The 14,844-nt window shown below is 33.7% G+C and overlaps 1 protein-coding gene across 11 annotated transcripts in view; it reads right to left on the reverse strand.

The window, feature by feature from the left end:
- LOC145283838 (uncharacterized) overlaps positions 1-14,844 on the reverse strand; it is a 240,039-nt gene that overhangs the window by 204,329 nt on the left and 20,866 nt on the right. Inside the window, exon 1 of one of the 11 annotated variants that reach the window (XM_080132942.1) lies at positions 13,180-13,309. The exons of the other annotated variants lie outside the window; for them this stretch is intronic. The gene's annotated coding sequence lies outside the window, so the exon portion shown is untranslated. Of the gene's footprint in view, positions 1-13,179; positions 13,310-14,844 lie in introns of those variants that run through there. 11 annotated transcript variants of the gene reach the window in all.

Genomic DNA, 14,844 nt, shown 5'->3' on the forward strand with positions numbered 1-14,844 from the left:
CAGTTATTTTGGAAATGTTGCCTCCAGTTATTTTGGAAATGTTGCCTCCAGTTATTTTGGAAATGTTGCATCCAGTTATTTTGGAAATGTTGCCTCCAGTTATTTTGGAAATGTTGCATCCAGTTATTTTGGAAATGTTTCCTCCAGTTATTTTGGAAATGTTGCCTCCAGTTATTTTGGAAATGTTGCATCCAGTTATTTTGGAAATGTTGCCTCCAGTTATTTTGGAAATGTTGCCTCCAGTTATTTTGGAAATGTATTCATGTTGCCTCCAGTTATTTTGGAAATGTATTCATGTTGCATCCAGTTATTTTGGAAATGTTGCCTCCAGTTATTTTGGAAATGTTGCCTCCAGTTATTTTGGAAATGTTGCCTCCAGTTATTTTGGAAATGTTGCATCCAGTTATTTTGGAAATGTTGCCTCCAGTTATTTTGGAAATGTTGCCTCCAGTTATTTTGGAAATGTTGCCTCCAGTTATTTTGGAAATGTTGCATCCAGTTATTTTGGAAATGTTGCCTCCACTTATTTTGGAAATGTTGCATCCAGTTATTTTGGAAATGTTGCCTCCAGTTATTTTGGAAATGTTGCCTCCAGTTATTTTGGAAATGTTGCCTCCAGTTATTTTGGAAATGTTGCATCCAGTTATTTTGGAAATGTTGCATCCAGTTATTTTGGAAATGTTGCCTCCAGTTATTTTGGAAAGGTTGCCTCCAGTTATTTTGGAAATGTTGCATCCAGTTATTTTGGAAATGTTGCATCCAGTTATTTTGGAAATGTTGCCTCCAGTTATTTTGGAAATGTTGCATCCAGTTATTTTGGAAATGTTGCATCCAGTTATTTTGGAAATGTTGCATCCAGTTATTTTGGAAATGTTGCCTCCAGTTATTTTGGAAATGTTGCCTCCAGTTATTTTGGAAATGTTGCCTCCAGTTATTTTGGAAATGTTGCATCCAGTTATTTTGGAAATGTTGCCTCCAGTTATTTTGGAAATGTTGCCTCCAGTTATTTTGGAAATGTTGCATCCAGTTATTTTGGAAATGTTGCCTCCAGTTATTTTGGAAATGTTGCCTCCAGTTATTTTGGAAATGTATTCATGTTGCCTCCAGTTATTTTGGAAATGTATTCATGTTGCATCCAGTTATTTTGGAAATGTTGCATCCAGTTATTTTGGAAATGTTGCCTCCAGTTATTTTGGAAATGTATTCATGTTGCCTCCAGTTATTTTGGAAATGTTGCCTCCAGTTATTTTGGAAATGTTGCCTCCAGTTATTTTGGAAATGTTGCCTCCAGTTATTTTGGAAATGTATTCATGTTGCATCCAGTTATTTTGGAAATGTTGCCTCCAGTTATTTTGGAAATGTTGCCTCCAGTTATTTTGGAAATGTATTCATGTTGCATCCAGTTATTTTGGAAATGTTGCCTCCAGTTATTTTGGAAATGTTGCCTCCAGTTATTTTAGAAATGTTGCCTCCAGTTATTTTGGAAATGTTGCCTCCAGTTATTTTGGAAATGTATTCATGTTGCCTCCAGTTATTTTGGAAATGTTGCCTCCAGTTATTTTGGAAATGTTGCCTCCAGTTATTTTGGAAATGTATTCATGTTGCCTCCACTTATTTTGGAAATGTTGCCTCCAGTTATTTTGGAAATGTTGCCTCCAGTTATTTTGGAAATGTATTCATGTTGCCTCCAGTTATTTTGGAAATGTATTCATGTTGCCTCCAGTTATTTTGGAAATGTATTCATGTTGCCTCCAGTTATTTTGGAAATGTATTCATGTTGCCTCCAGTTATTTTGGAAATGTTGCCTCCAGTTATTTTGGAAATGTATTCATGTTGCCTCCAGTTATTTTGGAAATGTATTCATGTTGCCTCCAGTTATTTTGGAAATGTATTCATGTTGCCTCCAGTTATTTTGGAAATGTTGCCTCCAGTTATTTTGGAAATGTTGCCTCCAGTTATTTTGGAAATGTATTCATGTTGCCTCCAGTTATTTTGGAAATGTTGCCTCCAGTTATTTTGGAAATGTTGCCTCCAGTTATTTTGGAAATGTATTCATGTTGCCTCCAGTTATTTTGGAAATGTATTTATGTTGCCTCCAGTTATTTTGGAAATGTATTCATGTTGCCTCCAGTTATTTTGGAAATGTTGCCTCCAGTTATTTTGGAAATGTTGCCTCCAGTTATTTTGGAAATGTATTCATGTTGCCTCCAGTTATTTTGGAAATGTATTCATGTTGCCTCCAGTTATTTTGGAAATGTTGCCTCCAGTTATTTTGGAAATGTTGCCTCCAGTTATTTTGGAAATGTATTCATGTTGCCTCCAGTTATTTTGGAAATGTTGCCTCCAGTTATTTTGGAAATGTTGCCTCCAGTTATTTTGGAAATGTATTCATGTTGCCTCCAGTTATTTTGGAAATGTATTTATGTTGCCTCCAGTTATTTTGGAAATGTATTCATGTTGCCTCCAGTTATTTTGGAAATGTTGCCTCCAGTTATTTTGGAAATGTTGCCTCCAGTTATTTTGGAAATGTTGCCTCCAGTTATTTTGGAAATGTATTCATGTTGCATCCAGTTATTTTGGAAATGTTGCCTCCAGTTATTTTGGAAATGTTGCCTCCAGTTATTTTGGAAATGTATTCATGTTGCATCCAGTTATTTTGGAAATGTTGCCTCCAGTTATTTTGGAAATGTTGCCTCCAGTTATTTTAGAAATGTTGCCTCCAGTTATTTTGGAAATGTTGCCTCCAGTTATTTTGGAAATGTATTCATGTTGCCTCCAGTTATTTTGGAAATGTTGCCTCCAGTTATTTTGGAAATGTTGCCTCCAGTTATTTTGGAAATGTATTCATGTTGCCTCCACTTATTTTGGAAATGTTGCCTCCAGTTATTTTGGAAATGTTGCCTCCAGTTATTTTGGAAATGTATTCATGTTGCCTCCAGTTATTTTGGAAATGTATTCATGTTGCCTCCAGTTATTTTGGAAATGTATTCATGTTGCCTCCAGTTATTTTGGAAATGTATTCATGTTGCCTCCAGTTATTTTGGAAATGTTGCCTCCAGTTATTTTGGAAATGTATTCATGTTGCCTCCAGTTATTTTGGAAATGTATTCATGTTGCCTCCAGTTATTTTGGAAATGTATTCATGTTGCCTCCAGTTATTTTGGAAATGTTGCCTCCAGTTATTTTGGAAATGTTGCCTCCAGTTATTTTGGAAATGTATTCATGTTGCCTCCAGTTATTTTGGAAATGTTGCCTCCAGTTATTTTGGAAATGTTGCCTCCAGTTATTTTGGAAATGTATTCATGTTGCCTCCAGTTATTTTGGAAATGTATTTATGTTGCCTCCAGTTATTTTGGAAATGTATTCATGTTGCCTCCAGTTATTTTGGAAATGTTGCCTCCAGTTATTTTGGAAATGTTGCCTCCAGTTATTTTGGAAATGTATTCATGTTGCCTCCAGTTATTTTGGAAATGTATTCATGTTGCATCCAGTTATTTTGGAAATGTTGCCTCCAGTTATTTTGGAAATGTTGCCTCCAGTTATTTTGGAAATGTTGCATCCAGTTATTTTGGAAATGTTGCATCCAGTTATTTTGGAAATGTTGCCTCCAGTTATTTTGGAAATGTTGCATCCAGTTATTTTGGAAATGTTGCATCCAGTTATTTTGGAAATGTTGCCTCCAGTTATTTTGGAAATGTATTCATGTTGCCTCCAGTTATTTTGGAAATGTTGCCTCCAGTTATTTTGGAAATGTATTCATGTTGCCTCCAGTTATTTTGGAAATGTATTCATGTTGCCTCCAGTTATTTTGGAAATGTATTCATGTTGCCTCCAGTTATTTTGGAAATGTTGCCTCCAGTTATTTTGGAAATGTTGCCTCCAGTTATTTTGGAAATGTATTCATGTTGCCTCCAGTTATTTTGGAAATGTTGCCTCCAGTTATTTTGGAAATGTATTCATGTTGCCTCCAGTTATTTTTGAAATGTTGCCTCCAGTTATTTTGGAAATGTTGCCTCCAGTTATTTTGGAAATGTATTCACGTTGCCTCCAGTTATTTTGGAAATGTATTCATGTTGCCTCCAGTTATTTTGGAAATGTATTCATGTTGCCTCCAGTTATTTTGGAAATGTTGCCTCCAGTTATTTTGGAAATGTTGCCTCCAGTTATTTTGGAAATGTATTCATGTTGCCTCCAGTTATTTTGGAAATGTTGCCTCCAGTTATTTTGGAAATGTATTCATGTTGCCTCCAGTTATTTTGGAAATGTTGCCTCCAGTTATTTTGGAAATGTTGCCTCCAGTTATTTTGGAAATGTATTCATGTTGCCTCCAGTTATTTTGGAAATGTATTCATGTTGCCTCCAGTTATTTTGGAAATGTATTCATGTTGCCTCCAGTTATTTTGGAAATGTTGCCTCCAGTTATTTTGGAAATGTTGCCTCCAGTTATTTTGGAAATGTTGCATCCAGTTATTTTGGAAATGTTGCCTCCAGTTATTTTGGAAATGTTGCCTCCAGTTATTTTGGAAATGTTGCCTCCAGTTATTTTGGAAATGTTGCCTCCAGTTATTTTGGAAATGTATTCATGTTGCATCCAGTTATTTTGGAAATGTTGCATCCAGTTATTTTGGAAATGTTGCATCCAGTTATTTTTTTTTAGGTTTTTTGTAGTGTTTGGTTTTGTAGTTGTATAGTGGATTTTATCGTTTTTGTTCCCTGCCCTGCAGAACATGAATGAGTTTTGTAATGGGATAGGGAAAAGGATTACAGCATTAATGTTTTGTACATTTTAAGTTAGGAAACCAGTCAGAAAGTGGGGGAGATAGAAAGAGAAAGGGGGAATGGGAAGAAGGAAAAGAGGGGAAGGCAGGTTGTTGTTTTTGTTTTTGGTTTTGTAGAACATAATTAAGTTTTGCAAAAGGGAGCAGAAAAATAAAAAGCATCAATGTTAGGTGCATTTCGTCTCTGGAAGTCAATATCTTCAGACAGCCTAATCTGGTAGCACTGGAACAAGTGAAATAAAAAAGTTTAGCGAACATACATGAGTATCTGGAGGCGAAGAGGGAAGCAAGAAGAGCAATATACAAATCCATGTTTTTTGCTAGTAAATAAAATGTACAACATGGTCGTCTTCAAGTCCAATGTAAACAAGTTCTTGTTGAAACGTCCCCTTAGATAATCTAACTGAACTGAATGCCTCCCCCCCACTAACGATCACTATGTTTTTATCTTGGTGACCATTGAACGCTCATTATCACTTCTTGAGTGATAAGTGGTAACTCCCTTGTCATAAAAAAAGTATTGAGTTTGTTACTGTATACTTATCTTATACCTTTATCCTCGAGTGGCCTCCTGACCTTGGTAAGTGGTGACTCCTTTGTAAAAAAAAAAACTTCAATAAATAAAGTAAAAATCATGTTTTGTATTTTTTTAGATGAGGATTCATAATTTGGATTATTTTGATTACTCTGACTACTGTTCTCATTTAAAGTATTAGTTAAATGTTTTGTTTTTTTTTACATAGAAGTCACCACTTATCAAGGCCCAGAGGCCACTCAAGGATAAAGGTTAAAGAGTATACAGTAGTCAATGGGACAACATCATAGGAATTGTTAGCAATGTAAATTTGGTAAATTGGATTACTTAAGGGGAATGGCTCATCAATGGAAATGAAGATTAAACAATGCATTGTGGATGCGTTATCGGAAGCTCCCGTTACTCTCGCTTCTCCTAATTTGTCCATCAGTCCTCATTTTTAATGAGTGATTTTTCTGACAAAGGGAGAAGAAAAAGCGACACTCCTGCATGTCAATGACATGAGGCGAACACGTGTATTTTACTTTCAAGAACCGCCGACAGATGTCACTTGTCAGCCAGAGAACAGGGGTTGATAACTCTTCCTTTGCTAAAAGTGTGTGCAAACTAAAATTATATTTTGCTACATTTTTATACAATTTTTCTGTACAAAAAAATTTCTTAAACCTCTATAAATGTTTCACGTTTTTTAAATTATATTTTGCTACATTTTTATACAATTTTTCTGTACAAAAAAAATTCTTAAACCTCTATAAATGTTTCACATTTTTAAAATTATATTTTGCTACATTTTTATACAATTTTTCTGTACAAAAAAAATTTCTTAAACCTCTATAAATGTTTCGCATTTTTAAAATTATATTTTGCTACATTTTTATACAATTTTTCTGTACAAAAAAAAAAATTCTTAAACCTCTATAAATGTTTCACATTTTTTAAATTATATTTTGCTACATTTTTATACAATTTTTCTGTACAAAAAAAATTTTTCTTAAACCTCTATGTTTCACATTTTTAAAATTATATTTTGCTACATTTTTATACAATTTTTCTGTACAAAAAAAAATCTTAAACCTCTATAAATGTTTCACGTTTTTTAAATTATATTTTGCTAAATTTTTATACAATTTTTCTGTACAAAAAAAAATTTTCTTAAACCTCTATGTTTCACATTTTTAAAATTATATTTTGCTACATTTTTATACAATTTTTCTGTACAAAAAAAAATTTCTTAAACCTCTATAAATGTTTCACGGTTTTTAAATTATATTTTGCTACATTTTTATACAATTTTTCTGTACAAAAAAAATTTCTTAAACCTCTATAAATGTTTCACGTTTTTAAAATTATATTTTGCTACATTTTTATACAATTTTTCTGTACAAAAAAAAATTTCTTAAACCTGTATAAATGTTTCACGTTTTTAAAATTATATTTTGCTACATTTTTATACAATTTTTCTGTACAAAAAATATTTTTTTCTATAACTTCTATAAATGTTTCACGTTTTTAAAATTATATTTTGCTGTATTTTTATAGAACCTTATTGTGGATAAAAAGAAAACGCAAAAAATTCTAAAACAATCTATAAATGTTTCATATTTTTATCATAGTTTTCATTTTATTTTCATAATTTTTATTATATTAATACACTAAAACTATATTTTGGTACATTTTTTATACAGTAAGTGTTTCGATTTTAATACTTTTGGTTTTTTTTTATTTTTGTTATTATATATTTTTGCGTTATTGTAAACATTTGTTTATATTTGAGGTTCCCATAATGGCCGCTAGACGTCAGTTCTCTTTCGAAGAACAGAGGTCGATAACTCGTCTCTGTTGCTAATAGCTCAATGACATGCAAAAGTGCTGAAAAAGCCGTATTCTAGGTTGGCAGTATTTTGCGTGAACAGTTGGAAATTTTCTGTATCTATGTCTATCCTTGTAGCCATGTCACTAATAAGAGTGCTAGAAGTAAACGTTTTAAATGGGCTGACATTTATTTCTAAAGCGACACTCTTTTGGGGGTTGAAGGTTCAATCCTCAGTGCAGGCGATACTAAGAATATAATTGCGAATTACATTCAACCTGGCCATAGTTGATGAAACGGGAGCATTTCATCTTTTAGACAGGCAGATACTAAATCTCCACAACGTTAAAAAAAAATAGATGCTTCTTTGTGACATCAATTGAGTTTCACGCCTTTGTTCCGGTTTTTACCCAGAACAATTGAATTATTTGGATTATTTGGATCACTATTCTCATTTAATTGCAACAATTGTGGTCTGAAGAAACATTTGTCAATTATGTGTCCACAAACATTTGTGGCACGGACAACATTATCAGGATCTGGGTGTTGCATTTTTCCAGTCCTTGAAATTTCTATGAAAGTAAAAAATCAACTGAGTTACTTTTACTGTCTGATAGATACAGGTAGCCAAAGGTCATTTTTTTTCCGCAGGCTATTTTGTCTCAATTGAGTGTTAGGGTTAAACATAGACCCAAGGAAGTTAACATGCCTGTAAATACTCTCATTGGGACAGGTTCCTTAAATCTTCTGGAATTTGATGTGTCCCTTAAATTGGAGTATCAAAAACCCTTCCCTTTCTCTGCCTTATTTTCCAACGATTTAAAGTTGAAATTCAAGGTAGATAATTTCGATACGATTACTACTAATCTAACCAATAAAGGTTTCCATCTTTTTCCTGGTTATAAACAATTAAACCACTGTGATATTAACGTTAATTTCATTTCTAAAGTGAAACACTTCTGGAAGTTTAAGGTTCAATCCTCAAGTGTGGGTAACACTACGAATACAATTGCGAATTACTTAAGAGTTCAACCTGACCATAGCTAACGAAACGGGGGGGGGGGGCATTGCATCTTTAAACAGACAGATATCAAATCTCCATTACAAATAAATAACATTAAAAAAAAAACATTTAAAAAAAAGAACAGATGCTTGTTTGCTACATGGATTGAGTTTCACGCCCTTGTTCTAGTTTTGACCCGGTCATGAGAACAATTGAGAACACTTGTTGAAATCACAAGGAAACACTTGAAAATTCACATAAAAATCTCCAGAAAAAAAAACAAAAAAAAACAGAAAAGAAAGAAAAAGAGAGATTTTTTAACTGAATCCAACAAAATGGCGATTCCAAATGATATTAAAATGATGGTTGATTTTTTAAGAGTCTATAAAACACGTGTACACATTGTAATGAGGTATGGCAGTGAAACCCGGCCAATGAGGGTTGAGGACATGAGTTACAAGGAGGAACATGTAATTAATAATAACTACTGGTATCCCATGGAAATTCCATGGTGCTTTCTACATGAATTTATAATAAGAATATTCTTTTTGAAATAATATTTTATATCATGAATTTCGATATAAGCAAAATAATAATACGAGGTGGAATAATTATATGAACAAAAAGTGGGGTAACATATTAGGTTTATTGTACGAATAGTGTGTGTGTGTATATATATATATATATATATATATATATATATATATATATATATATTTTTTTTTTTTTTTTTTTTTTGGTGCCTTTTCAACGTCATCTTGTCTGGGTCATTTTGACATTGGCCTTTCTATTCTAATATAAACTCAATCTCCATCCATTCAATTTCTTCTTCTTCTTTACTCATTCTCCCAGTATTAGCCCAGCCTTGACAGTCGATGTAAATTCTTTCTACGCACATCTTTTCCTTGCCTCCATTTGTGCATTATTCCACAGATTTCTGCCTTTTGGATTACTTTGGACCATGTTCCAATTACGCGATTTCATTGGATTTTACTTGTGGAAATGGAAACTTAACCAACTTTTTTGGATTTTGATTTTTGGATTTTACTATTATTGGATATTTTACCTTTCACCAGACTATCCATTCACATGAAATCACCTTTTTCTTCACCATATTCCCTCTCTTTCACTATTTGTTACCAAGTAAAATCTATGACTTACTTGTAGTTTCATCAAATACTTTTGCAAGCAAAATCCGATCCCGCATTTTGCTAAATCCTACCCTCTGATGAGAAGGAAAGTATCTCTTCGAAACTCCTCGGATTAAGGACTATCCACTTATTTTGTGCTTCCTTTTTAAAAATTAAATATGTTTTTAACTCTTTTTCAAAGTGTTTTTTAACATGTTTTATTAACTACTTGTTCTTATATATATGTATATAAGAGAAAGAAAATTAAAACTGTAAGTTGAACTTTACAATAAAAATTTATTGTTCAACTGAATACTCTAAAAACCAATTTACTGCGGAGTTTCAAAGAATGCTATTCTTGTTATTCTTCTCATCAGAGGACATAGAGAAATCAGCAAATTATATTTGTAGCAATGCTAGAATTTGCTAGTTAAGACAGTGAAACAGCAATTTATTGTAGTTATAAATTGCCAAGTAAAAACGTGAAAAAATGTTGGATATGTAAAAAATATATATAAAAAACAAACCGTGTATGATATTTCAGCTTGCATGAAAATCCTCTCAAGTTAATCCGAAATGCAAAATAGTTCTTATATATATATATATATATATATATATATATATATATATATATATATATATATATTCATTTGTTTTTGTTAGCGATACTTTCTTGAATGAATTCAAGTATTTATACGAAGGTGCATTTTTACCTAAATGCTTGTTGGGAATAATTTTCCCAGTGACCAATCCGGTACCCGCTTAATGGGGAGCGGCATATATATTATTTTTTAAATATAATTATCCACTGACACGTGTTTTGTCATCCACGACTTATCAGAGTGGCTGAATCTAGCGAGATTTGAAATCGGCACCTCGTGATAAGAAGCCTAAACCTCTACCATACGGCTAACCTCGCAGGACTACTAAATGTATCACTTTTATGTAGATGTTTTTATTTGTTTTTGTTAGAGATTCGATAATCCTGTGAGGTTAGCCGTGTGGTAGAGGTTTAGGCTTCTTATCATGAGGTGCCCATTTCGAATCTCGCTAGATTCAGCCACTCTGATGAGTTGTGGACGATAAAACACGTGTCAGTGGATAATTATATTTTAAAAATAATATATATATATATATATATATATATATATATATATATATATATTACAGCTCATCAGTGCAGCTAGACAAGCAACTACCACAAGCCAGGATCGAAATCCAACCGCCCAAATGACAGTCAGAGCTTCTAACCATTGCGCTAAAAAAAAACTTTTTGTTCTTTTATTAAGGGAGGTAGTGTTTGATGAACACTGCTGGGGAGCCATGATTTAATATACTGTTTCGTTTTTAAATCCCCAAAACAGTGTTTCATGGTAAACAACTGATGATCCCTTAAATTAAAAGTAGCACTATAGTGAATTCAAGAGAGCAAGTTGATGCATTGATTGCAGGTGATAAAATGACTTACTGACTAAATAGTTATTTAACGAATGATAAAAAATATAAAAATTAAATAAGCTTTCTTTCATATAGTTTTAAAGGTTAAAAGGCTTCCAAGACCATATATATATATATATATATATATATATATATATATATATATATATATATATATATATATATCTGTTACTGTTTTTATATATTACTGCATATATTATCTATTATTTATAATTAATTTTCCCATATTGTATTTAATTCTGAGAAAATCAGAAACAAAAAATTTTAAGTCTTACTCACAAATTGTAATTTCCTAAATACGAGATGCTAATTTGTTTCTTTTTTTTTTTTTACAAAGGAGTCACCACTTATCAAGGCTCAGAGGCCACTCGAGGATAAGGGTTAATAAGTGTACAGTGACTAATGAGACAATGATACAGTAATTGCTAGTAGTGGAAATTTGATAAATTGGATTACTTAAAGGGAACGGCTCATCAAGAATTTGTTTATGTTGGACTTGAAGACGACCATATTATAGTCAGTTGGAAAGCAGGAAAATGGAAGAGAGTTCTACAGGTGTGCAGTTCTAAGAAAGAAGCTTTGTTCATGGAATCTGTGTTCAGGTTTAGGCACAGATAAAGAAAGTATTGATAATGACAATAAATAAATCAATAAAGTTTGACTCTCGAATCGTAATTTAACAATTCTCCAAAATGCAAAGTTCATTAATCAAGTAACCTGACACAAACGATGCCAACGCAGCAGTTAAATTTATAAATAACAAATTATATGGTTTGTTGAATCGTAAACGCACGGGTAATGAAAGAGAATTGCTTCAGCTGCTGACGTCACAGGAAAGATTGATGAAGAGTTTCTGGTCGAGTTACTTCTCCAACGTTGCTTGTTGAACGTGGACATCACTGAGGGTGGAGAAATGGCTCAACATGTAGCAGCTAGCATGTGAATCCACAAGGAAAAAGAGTCATCCTTCAGGCCTTGAACCCAGGGTGTTCCGCTTACAGGACAGAATCTTGTTATCTTTCTGCGATGACAAAAGTTCACTTTTGAAAAAGATTATTCTTTTGCATTAGTAGCGAATTCTTGTTGAAAGAAAATGAAGAAGTTGGCATCGGATGTGTCAGGTTACTCGATTTACAAAATTTACATTTTGGAAAATTGATAATGACAATTTGGGAGTCAAACTTTTTGAGAGTTGGCGTCGTCGTGTTTTGAAAAATTGCTAATTACAATTCGAGAGTCAGATTTTTGATTTTGTAATTCTAAATTTTTTTTAGATGAGGGGGTGATTATTTGCAGTATTTGGATTAATCGGACTATTGTTCTCATCTTGAGTGTTATTTGCACAACTTTTCAATCAACGTAACCTCCAACTTGTATAAGTCGCCATGTATGATAAAGGGCGACTTATGCATCTGAAGAAGGTTGGAGGTTACATCCACCGAAACATTGTGCGAATAACACTCAAGATTTTGATTTTGTGTTTGCACATTTTCATATTTTCATTGGTTTGGTTGATCAAAGTTAATCAAATGTAAACGAGACACTGATGTTGGCAGATTGGAGCAGAAGTACAAGTTGAATTGCATACAAATGTAGAAGATGAATCGTCCTGAAAAGGACAGGTTTGTTTGCATAAAATTGTAGAAAGCAGAGTTTCCCTCAAAAGAACAGGTTTGTCCTGAAACAGACGAATAGGCTGCTGGAGCGAGAGACATCGGTTGTTGGGCTCATCAAATCAAAAGTTTGACGAAAGTTGGACCTTCAAAGGCAGATCATAATACAGTTAATTTTATCTTGGCTCTGGGTATACTTAACTATTAGTCCAGAAACTGTCATATGCTGCAGTATTATGTTGTGTCAGCTAGGCTAACCTTTTTCTTCATTGTGTGTTGATTTGATTTTACAATGGTGCGTTCAGAAATTGAAGGTAAAAGTCAATTTTCCATTCGATGAAGTGAAAGTCCATCCAAGAACATTTAATCTTATTAGTAAAACAGAGTGGCCCAAGATCAAGGCTTGATAACCAATTCTTTCAAGAAGATGAGTGATCTCAGCAATGACAACAAGTGCAGGTTCTGCCACACAGAAGTAGAGAGTGTTAATAAGGTTTTGCTGGGGGACGTAAATATCTCACTCACAATCTGTAAAAAACATGTTTACCAGAAAGAACAGTTGGAAATAAGTCATGCACCATCAATTATGAGCATGTAATTCTTACAGCTACATACATAGAAAACGGAGCTATTAAGCCTGACATAGTGATATAGGACAAGAAAGAGAAAGAAGCAACCTTAGTAAAAGTTAATGTCCCCACTGATGCTGAGTTAAACAGAGCTGAGAGGGAAAAGATAACAAATACCGAGGTCTTACGTACGATGAAAAGAAACTGGAATCTTAGGAAGATTTCTATCATTCCAGTAATTATAAGAGCAACCGGACTCATGAAAAAGAATTTCAAAAACTACCTGGCAAATATACCCAGCGAAGCAAGTTTAAGAGAGATTCAAACTGTTAATTTGTGCGAGTGATCTCCCCTGAAAAACTCTCCCTGCGAGTGAGGCGGTTTCCGGTCGGAAGTGGGGAAGCGGCCATTGTTGTATATTCTCTCTGTATCCGTTGTCGAATCCGTCATTTATATGTTTATATACTTCTTTATACGTATTAACAGTCTTGTGTTCCTCTACTAACACAAACAACTGAACTTAAAGAGGCAGTCAGAATCTTTAAAAAAAATCTATTTATTGGAATGTATGACACAGCGGGTGAATGTCTGGCATCCAGTAGAATGCTCCATTCCCAGCTAGACCAAGATAATAAAAAAATGAACCAGGCAATGATAATATCAAGATTGTTTCTTTTTATAAGCTTCATGTTAGTTTCAACTGTGGACAAGTATTTACCTAATTTATTTTGCAACTCTTTTGACCATAAAAAGATGACGTCATCATTTGATGTACTTTTCTATTTCTTGGTTTATTGCATATTTCTGTAACACACCCACAAACATTAAATAATACTATTATTATATTGTCAAGCTTCAACATGCACACACACAAAAAAAAATAATTTACAACTACAGAGTGGAATGATAAAATTGTCGCCCTAGAAAAGATGACATGATTCAAATTCCATTTGATGAAAACCAGTTTTATTTTTTTTTTGTTGCAAAACATCTCCTAGTTGGTCAGTTGTGCACAAATCCCAAGAGTGATAGGAAGCTTCTATCATGTCTGAAAAACACAGTGTGCAACAAGCGAAATCAGAGATGCGTCGCTGTACAACTCATGCTCTCTACTGATTCAAGTTATGGCAACAGGACCATTGCCAACACCATCAAAATGCATCACTGGATTGCCATAAATAACAGTACAACGTTTCCAACCACGGTTATGGTCTTTGATGTGGTTTCAATTGAGAGCCACATCGTGTCACCTCACATCTTCGAAGTCAGCTTGAAAGTCAAAACCAAAGTCTACCTGAATGTGCTGAAGAGTGCAGTGATCCCCTAGTGCTTCAGGTGGCCGCTGGCAGACACTAGGTGTGGCAGTAGGACTCTGCACCCGCCCACAAGTCCAAAGAAACCCAAGCTTGGCTTCAGAAGGAGTACTACGACTTTGTATCCTTCTCTCACTGGCCGCCCCTTCATCTCCTGATCTGAACCCACTAGTTCAGGTTAGGAGAAGAAGGGGCAGCCAGTGAGAGAACATCACTAACATGACCTCTCACAACACCAAAGCCAGCCTGATCGTCATCATCTGCCAAATATTCGCCGAGCTCCCACTGGTGCTTGTGGAAAAGGCATGTTCATAGTTCTGGGCCCGTATTGAGGCAGTGATTGAGACTGAATGTGGCTACATTGAATAGATGTCAGCTCTACTACATAATCAAGTTACCTGAATTGATTTTTTCAATAAAAGTTTTAAAATAAAGCTGTAGTATTGTTTTCTTTAGGGCGACACTTTTATCGTTCCACCCTGTATAAAATCCTTATCGGAATTTTTAAGTCAAACTTAAATATAACTTAAGCTGACAAATCAATTTTTTTCTGACTAGTCAATATTCATTTTTTTTTGTTGTACCATGTTTTTGGCAATATAATTACATACTTTGCTACATTTATTTTTTAAAAA

The sequence above is a fragment of the Euprymna scolopes genome, chromosome 8 (genome assembly GCF_053919585.1).
Source record: "Euprymna scolopes isolate OS-2025 chromosome 8, ASM5391958v1, whole genome shotgun sequence".
Taxonomy (NCBI): domain Eukaryota; kingdom Metazoa; phylum Mollusca; class Cephalopoda; order Sepiida; family Sepiolidae; genus Euprymna; species Euprymna scolopes.